Raw genomic sequence first — 7,150 nt, forward strand, 5'->3', positions numbered from 1 at the left:
CTTATATATGTCAGAAGTTTTGTGCGGAGGTGGAATGCACCACGTTTCCATGGCCCCTATGAGGTAGTGTTTTGCACACCTACAGCAGTAAAGGTGAAGGGCCTGCGATATTGGGTGCATTTGACAGACGTACGTAAAGCTTACAGCGCTGCGGAAAGTGAGGTGCAGGACGAGGCACAGGCAACAGCGGACGATGAAGTTGTGCGGAATGAATGATTGGAATTTTTTGTGCTTTATGAGATGAACAGTGAGCACAATTAGCGCGCAACAAATGTCCTGGACTAAAACATTTACATATGTATATGTAAATTTTCTTTTTATTACAATTTTTGAAAGTTTTGCGTGGAGTTCTTTTTTCCCCTCCTGTGCTCTTTGAGATGTTTTTATTATTGTTGTTTTTAAAATGTCATGTTTCTTATTATTTATATATATATAGTAAGGTACGAATAATGATGATTGAAAGGCTACCTTGTCTGTCAACACACCCCCTCCCTCACCCAACCCTATATTTTATCACCGAAACGTTACAACGTGGAAAGGCTTACATGTTTGTATTTAATGAACTCTTGTGTCTCAAACAGGATTTATCATGGCATCGAATGGGCAGCCTGCAACTAATAGATATGTTAGATTTAGAGAAATGTTAGTGGCTAGATTAACATATTCATTTGAATGTGGTTTATCAATGTGTGCTATCGTGTTTTTCATCTCAATGTTTTGTCTAGTATTACACTGGATTATAGCGTTCATCTCTACCGAGATGAACGAGGGGGGAGGGGGGAACAACACCACCCTTGCCCCTGGAACAAAAACAATTCCGACTGTAGGTATCAAAGAAGGTGATTTCTTGATCTGGGATGGATCACACTTTGTGTGGGGATACTATACTACACCACCCACTGCTGTCCTCTCACAATCGAGAACCAAAAATGTAAATAATGACACAATGTCCCAACCTGGAACATACAACAACCACACGATCCCTCCCGCCCCAATTTCAAACAACGATCTCTTGTTTATTAAGGAGGATGGAAAAGTGATTATGATGACAGAACACAAGACCCTATATGAAGAATTAGAAAAGGGGGGTGGGAGGGAGGAAGGGGGGCCTGGTTCTTCACCTACTATAACGAGAAGGTACAGAAGAAGGGAGAAAAGTAGGCGGAGAAGAGAGACTGGTGGGAAAGGGTATGATGAGTATTATGGACTAGGGTTAGACAAGATGGAAGACCCACGACACCCACACCAAGCAAATAAATGGTATGCAGATATGAGCACAACAGCCAAACAAACAACCAATGAGAGCTGTTATGTCTGCTCACTTATCCCCCATGCATCAGGCACACCTAAAGTATTGTTGCCACGAGAATTGCCCATTGTGGATGCCCAATGTCTCCTTCATCTCACGCTGTGTAGAATAAAGAACACTTTCCAAGCACACGATGTCTCTTTCAGAATGCTACAGAACAACAAAACGTGCTATTCGCAAGCGTCTGGAGTAGTCTGCCTTAAAGAACCTTTCTTTGCAATACAAGGGACACTGTTTTTCGAAAACAAATGGAAAGACGAAGAAGTGCTGTGCAAGGCAGAAGCACTGAAGGGTGTCCAACCGGAAAAGCTGCGGTGGATGGAAAGAACGTGCTTGCCAATATGGAAAGAACACATCCCTAAACTAACATGGGTAACAGCGATGGAGAAACCCTTCAAGCTACAAAGTGAAATACAAAACGAACTATGTTTCAAGGGAGAAGGAAAAATGGCAATGGGAACGAACAAGAACTGTAACAAAACTCTCACCATCCCAGATATGAAAAAAGGGACAGCAGCACTAATGGACACCTACTGGGTATGCGGAAACAAGGCGTACCTGCACCTTCCCCAATCATGGAGTGGTAGCTGCTCAATGGCCACTTTGCACTCAACACTAATGGTGATTCCAGAAAGCCATATTGACAGAAGTAACATGATGAAAGGAGGCTTGAACCAGAATGCAGCTTCTCCAACTACACAAGCGCACCTTTATGTCCTGTCCTCCGGAGGGAAGGAAGAAGAGCTCTCAAGAAACAAGCGAGCCTCGAACTACATATCACAAGCATCATCTGACTTATTGGCACAGATCCCAGACAAGTATCGCCTGTTCAGCTCCGTGGAAACCTTCTTTGCTTCGCTAGTATCCAGTGTCCAAGCAAGAGCAAATGCAAAATGGCTCCAGATCACACGGTGGGAACTGATCCAGTTGGCCAATGACACCGAAGAAGGGTTCAACATAATAAAGGTGGAACTACGAGCTCTGCGACTAATGACCATGCAGAACAGGTATGTTCTAGACCTGTTAACAGCGATCGACGGAGGTGTTTGCCGAAAAATAGGAAGTGCGTGCTGCACGTTCGTACCTTCCGAAGATGCAGAAAATGGGTCCCTGTCCCACGTTATTGAAGCAGTACATAACCTGGGCGAGAAGATGAAAATGGAAGGTGGAGCTGAGGATAGCTCGTGGTTCGACAATATCTTCTCTTGGGTTCCCTCATGGCTTGGAGTGACAATGAAGTTCCTGATACCAATAGTGGTGATCATCCTTGTGATGTTCTGCCTGTGCCAGGTGGGCCTCCGATGTTGTGCTAATGCAGTTCCTAACGGTGCAATGATGATGGTGACAATGGGCAACTCCGGTGGTACAATTAAAGCAACACAAGAAGTACATGTGCAGACAGGAGCAGACAACACCCCCAGGTACCAGTTAGTGCCTATGTGCCGTGATAAGTACATAGTAGATAAACTATGGCACACCACTATCAAAGAACCACGAGACGTAGAACTGGAATGGTATGAGGAGGTCTGGGTAGATCTGGAAGAAACTGGCGACTGTATATATTTAACATGTACACCAGACGAGTATGCTAGGAGAGGTGAGAGTTTAAGGGGAGTGTGCAGAGCATGGATGCCTATAAAAGGAACCCCTGCATGGGATGGTGCAGTGTTAGAGGAACAAGAACGTAGAAGATTGGAAGAGCTAAAGAAATTCGTTACTTTAAGTAACGAAAGGGGGGAAATGTAGGGGAGGAATGGCCACGAGGCCCCCCTCACCTACAGCTCCCTCCCCAGGTGAGGGCCATGGCTCGTTGGGCGCACCCTCATGCCACCCGGGCCCAGGTGGAGGGGGGTTCACCCGCCGACGACATTGCCCACACGCACCCCGTCTTTGCATTTACCAAAAATTGAGTCAGGCCTAGACGCCATCTTGCCCAGCAAACATGGTGTGAGTTCAGCACACTGTAACGAGGCCCCCACCTTTGGAGGGCCTTTCATGCATCTCTGCCGCCTCAGCAGCCCTGGCAGATCCGTTGCAAGCGCGTTCCCATGAGAAAGTCGGAGATGAGCTAAACCCGAGATGCCAACACGGCAACATTATATTAGTAACAATGTGATATTGCACCCCGTATGACCCGGACCGCAAGGCCGGGGTAACGGGGAAAAAGCTGAAGCATCACTATCTGAAGAAGGTGGAAAATAATTCAAGTATTGGTATTAATGAACTGCCTCTGTTTAAAATATGAATAAACCATAAAAATGTAACGTTATATGATATCCCTCCAGGTCTGGACTAATGCTGCTATAACCACGGAGAAAGATGTTGACTAAACGTGTAACCTCTATTTTGTAAAAGTGTTTTTCAATAGTATGTAGAAACTTGAACTCATATATGTTTTTGAATCACCCAAAGCGGCGAGCATCAATCTCTGTAGGCCATAACCTAGATATCCCTCGTATAACGTCTAATGTACATACAATACGCACACAATGTAGTGAATATAATGTTAGGTAATGAAAAGGTACTGGAACCGACTGTATTAAAGAAATGTGTAACGAAATTGAAATATATATGTGTGTCTAAATAACGTCAAAATAAGGCAGAACAGTATAGAACTTCTGCATTCACTGATCAGCAACGCACGAGGAAAATACCTTTGTGGATATATGCAAGGCCATTCCCTCTCCCACCCCACCAAGCCTGCCAGATAAAAAAGCTAAGACTTGTGCCGCGCTCCCTCACCTCCCCCAACCAAGCTGGCGTTACTTCAGAGAGTCAGAGGCCCCGGCGCCGCAACCAAGGCCACAGCCCGCCACCTGTGTTATTTACAGCACGGTAATAAACCCACGGTTGAACCCACTGATCTACCAGCACCCTCTCATAAATCCCACGAACCCCCCAAGAATCCTGACCCCGTGTAAGGACGACCCCCATCATTGAGACAAGACACAGAGACCCATCTATATAATAACTTCTAACGCAGCAGACAGACATGTATCATTCGGCCCAGGCCCCAGAGCCCCGTCCCGCGACCTAAAATACCGGTCAATAGGACACAGGTAAATCTCACCCCAACCGACGACCACCAGACCTCTCACAAGGTGCATTCCTCATGTGTTGTGTTTATTTTTATAAGATAAGATGCTGAAGCAATTTATCAAAGAACTTAAATGTCATTTTCTGAATAACTGCAGTGTGCATGGCCTAGGGCAAATGAGACAGGAAAGGTATTCGTCATTGTCACAGGCTGCCCCAGCGCATCAACACCGCACGGATGACCTCAAGCCGGCCTGCCAGGCCCAACCCAACCCACGAGGCTGACCAGTGACGTCGTCCCGCCAGGACCAACCCCGCTGCAGCAACACCTATAGTTAGTCGATGCCACCCAATCCCGATTGACCTGTGCCCCCTATAGTGTTTAGGTGCTGATGACGTTTCTTGTATTAGAAATACGCCTGTCTTTGCTATTGTCAGGCAGAGCGCTCTCGTAGGTTGCAGAGTTCTTTGCATGCCTTATCCTTGGATAAAATCCCACTTACGCTCACCCGCACTCTGTCTTGGTCTTATTCCCACTACGGGAGAGTCCCTTATTGTCTCTCATTGCGGGGAGGATCGTGCTGAATCGGGGGCGCTTCCCTTCACCGGTGATACTGCGCCACATGGCTTACACAAGGCTACCAGTAGTTGTGATGCTCCTGTAGGTCCCACGTCATGCGTGATCTCATGAGCTGCTAGGCATTTAATCGGGCATAATTTAGGCTGACTCGGGGATTCCTCGTATGCAATCAATCTGAACCCTGTTTTCATCCTTCTCAATATGAGGAACGTCACCCCATTCAGTGATAAAGATTTCCTATTCACTTCTAAGAGCCCTGACATCTGATACTCTGTTGCACAATGGGAGGCACAAGAGCATAGTGAGTTTAGCAGATAACGCTTTCCTGGAAAGATCTGTATTTTCTGGCCAAGTTAGAAACATTTTCCACACTGTCTACATCCCAAAGCTGAGTGTATTTCCCTCTAGGAGGTCTAGACTTTCTTATCCCTTTTAATAGCCTGCATGTCAGCGAGTGATCTCCTATCAGCATCTCTTCCAAGTTGGGGTGGGCTGTGGATATTGCCAAACAAGCTGTATTAATTGTCCTATACGCTTTCCCTTGCGCTGCCATCTGTGTCAGATAATTGACAATGCGCACTACATCTGTTCCATCGGGATGAACGTCCCTTTCCATGCACCAACTACACCATATTGTACATGCAGACCTGTATGGTGTGTGTCCCTGAGGTCCAAGATTAATTGATGATGATCTTAGCCTCGCTCGATCAGCCTGGCCAAACCCAAGATCTCCTGAAATCGCCCATGCATTTAGATTGAGCTTGCCTGACTGTACTAGCGGATGGCTGTCCCCTCCTGGGTCTCGGACGATATATTTGTGTCTGGGTAGCGCAACTGGGTTGCTGTGAGTTAGTTCCAGTACACCAGGAAACCAGGCCTGGCCTTTCCAATCCGGCGTGATCAGAATCAGCTAGTCTTTCTGCCTCCTCACCTGAGCGAATGTTCTTCCAATCCTCGAAAATGGGGGAAACGCGTAACATGTGTCCTCACCCTACACTTGAAGGAAGGTATCTGTTGTTTCTGCCTCCAGGTTCAGTCTCCACTGAAGAACTGAGGTAATTGATTGTTCAACCTCGATGCAAATAGGTTGATCTAGCACGGACCCCAGTGAATCATCAGTTCCTGGAACACCTCGTCGTCCAGCTTTCAGTCGCTGGCATCCCTGAGGAATCTGGAGTTCCAATCGGCTACCTTGTTCAATCAATCTGGCAGATATTCTGTCGTCACTGGTACTTGTCTCTGAAGACAGAGGTGCCAGAACCTTTTCGCTATTTCTGCTAACATTCTGTCCATTTTGAGTAGACTGCAACATTGTGCCCTCTCTTGAGTCCAGCTTTGTACAGTGAAGGACTCTGCCAGACGTTCTAGGCAATTTATTTGTAGGGATGTTTCCTGATCCAGTCACCAGCCCCCTGTCGACAGGTTCCCGCACCGGGCTCCCCAGCCCATCTGCTTGCGTCGGATTCTATAAACTGGTCTGGGGATGAGCCAAATTTAGCTCTGCCGTTCCATGCATCCATGTGTTGGAGCCACCATTCCAACTCCTCTCTCACCTCTCAGGAAACCAGGACCTTCTGCTTGTATGATGCGCCCCTCCCGAGATGCTGGTTCTTCAGTCTCTTTGGTGCGCTGCAGTGTAATGGACCCAGAAATATAGCCTGAATTACGGAGGTTAAACACCCCACCAGTCTGGCAATTTCTAGTACCGATAATTCTCTCTTCGGCAGTGTCTGTCTGATCTGCTTCTTGATGTCGTTCATCTTGGTCATCAGTAAACTGAGAGACCCTCGGGTTGAATCTATCACAAATCCTAGGAATTCCAATGATTGTTCTGGGTGCACACTGGATTTCTCCCAGTTGATCAGAAACCCCAGACTAACTCTAAAATGATATTCACCTGCGCTTTGAGTATTTCTTTGTCCTGGCACATGAGGCATAAATCGTCCAGGTATACTATGAGACGATCACCTTACTATCTCAGGTAAGTCACTATGGGTTTCATCAATTTGGTGAAACACTGTGGAGCGATGCCAAGCAAAAAAGAAAGGCAACAAAATTCCTCTGCCGCCTCTCCCAAGAGCAACCTCAGGAATCTCTGGTGCTCCTTTGCCACAGGTACCATCAAATAATCATCCTTGAGGTCTATTGGGCCATCCAGTCCCCCTATAATATGTCCCTGAAGAGATGGATCCCCTCCATTTTGAAGTGTCTGCACACCACAAATT

The sequence above is a fragment of the Ambystoma mexicanum genome, chromosome 12 (genome assembly GCF_040938575.1).
Source record: "Ambystoma mexicanum isolate Mex_15411 chromosome 12, UKY_AmexF1_1, whole genome shotgun sequence".
Taxonomy (NCBI): domain Eukaryota; kingdom Metazoa; phylum Chordata; class Amphibia; order Caudata; family Ambystomatidae; genus Ambystoma; species Ambystoma mexicanum.